This window comes from Leishmania infantum, chromosome 7 (assembly GCF_000002875.2).
Source record: "Leishmania infantum JPCM5 genome chromosome 7".
In the NCBI taxonomy this organism is placed as follows: domain Eukaryota; phylum Euglenozoa; class Kinetoplastea; order Trypanosomatida; family Trypanosomatidae; genus Leishmania; species Leishmania infantum.
Window position 1 is genome coordinate 302,750 of NC_009391.2, and position 2,415 is coordinate 305,164.

Here is a 2,415-nt window from a genome sequence, read left to right on the forward strand (position 1 = left end):
CATCCTACCCGACTCATATGTGCACCTTGTTCATGGTTCCTGTGTTCTCATCACGTTGAACGCGACACCCACGCTCCGGAAAACGTCTTCACACCGCAAAAGAGGGGGGCACGCATATCCGAAGAAAAAAACCGGACAGGAGGCAATCGAACACACGCACGCGCCCTTCGGGCCCCCTTCCCTCCCTCGCTCTTCTGCTTTTCTGCGTCCCGGCCTCCGTCTCTGCAGCAGCCGTTGCCGACCTTCTTCTGCTTTGTCTCTGCCCTTCCCACGCTCGATCCGTCTCTGTGTTTGGCGTCTCTCACGCGCCCTCCACCGGACCAGTGCCGTCGCCATCATCGACATCAGCCGCGTCTCCGTCTCTCTTTCTCTTCGCTCCTCCTCTCACAAACGGACAAGCGCCACGCGCGTGACCGCCGGAGAGGCAGAAGCAAGACGCCACCGACGACGACCACAGGCAGGCAGGTAGGCACACAAGCAACCGCACAGGACAACTTGCACACACACGTGTCACGTTCCACCCTTGCCCACTTCGCACAGAGGCACGCACGTGGGGGCACCCTTTTATGCGCGCATCAGAGATGGAGGATCATCACGCCCCGTTGCCGCTGTCAGGAGCGACAGGCACCTTTCGCTCGTACGGCACGTACACCTACGACGTTCACGAGTTTGACCGCATGCGGAAAGAGGACCTCGCCTCCTCGGTGCGCCAGCGCTTTACCAAGCGCTCCCACACGGTGATTATGGGCGGCGAGAACTTCGGTGCAGGCGTTCAAGATTCGCTCGAGGACATCTTTGCCCGCGCCAACGAGGCAACGCCGATGTACGAAAAACTCGGCAAGGTAGAGGGCATCGCGAACACGCTGCACACGTCCCTGAAAAACGGCGTGGACGGCAACACCGTGGAGGCGCGCCGCGCCTTCTTTGGCAAGAACGCACTGCCCGAGGAACCGCCGCTAACCTTTTGGGAGATGTACAAGGCCTCGTGGGAGGACAGCATGATCCGCCTGCTGACGGTGGCGGCCATCGTGTCGCTCATCCTGGGCCTCACCGTGCCGGATCCCGGCGAGACGGAGGTGAACTACAAGACGGGGTGGGATCGAGGGCTTTTGCATCATCTGCTCTGTTATCATCGTGACCACAGTGTCATCCGTTACGACTATAACAAGGAGAAACGGTTCCACAGCTGACGGAGGAGAACTCCGCGCAGCCGGTTCGCGTGCGCCGTGCGGAAAAGATGTCACGATCGATGTGACGGAGATTGTCGTGGGCGATATCGTGAACCTGTCGCCTGGCCTTGTGGGTGCCTGTGGATGGGTTTCTACGTGACGGGCATGAGCGTTGTGATCGACGAGAGCAGCGTGACGGGCGAGAATGACCCGAAGAAGAAGAACGCGAACGCGCCGATCATTTTGACAGGGACTGTGGTGAACACTGCGGAGGATGCGTACATGCTTGCGTGTGCCGTGGGTGAGCGCTCGTTCGGCGGCAAGCTGCTGATGGAGTCGCGCGGCGCTGGTGCGCCTCGCCCGACGCCGCTGCAGGAGCGCCTGGACGAGCTTGCCGACCTCATCGGCCGCATCGGTCTCGGCGCTGCGATGCTACTGTTCGCCTTGCTGTCCTTGATGGAGGGGTTCCGGATGCTGCAGCACGACTCGGGAGCTTCGTGCCGCCACTTCCTCGACTACTTCCTTCTCTGTGTCGCCATCATTGTGGTGGCCGTGCCGGAGGGTCTTCCGCTGGCCGTGACGATCGCGCTTGCCTACTCTCAGAACAAGATGCATGACGACAACAACCAGGTGCGCCGCCTGCGCGCGTGCGAGACGATGGGCAACGCGACGCAGATTTGCAGCGACAAGACAGGCACGCTGACGCAGAACCTGATGAGCGTGGTGCAGGGCTACGTTGGCATGCAGCACTTTTCTGTGAAGCGTCCTGGCGACTTGCCGGAGCCGGTGCCGCTGTCTGGCATGCGCGCGACCTCGCTTCGCCAGCTCAGCGAGGGCATTGCGATCAACAGCTCGAGCGAGAAGGTTGTGAGCACGACGGACAAGGAGGGCCACACGGTCGCGCCGTACTGGCAGTGGGTGGCGGACAAGGGCAACAAGACGGACAACGCGCTGCTGGACTTTGTGGACCGCGTTGCGATGACGGAGGCGGACGCACGCGACATGGGGTCGCGGCCGCACCAGCGGATTCGCGAGGCGTGCCGGCAGCGCGGGTTCACGATCTTCCCGTTCACGAGCGACCGGAAGCGGATGAGCGCTGTTGTGCGGCAGGAGGACGGGACGCTGGTGCACCATGTGAAGGGCGGGTCTGACCGTATTCTGCCGCTGTGCGACCGGTACGTGAACGAGGCGGGCGACGAGGTGCCCATGACGGACGAGGCGCGGGCGCGCATGCGCAGCAGTGAAA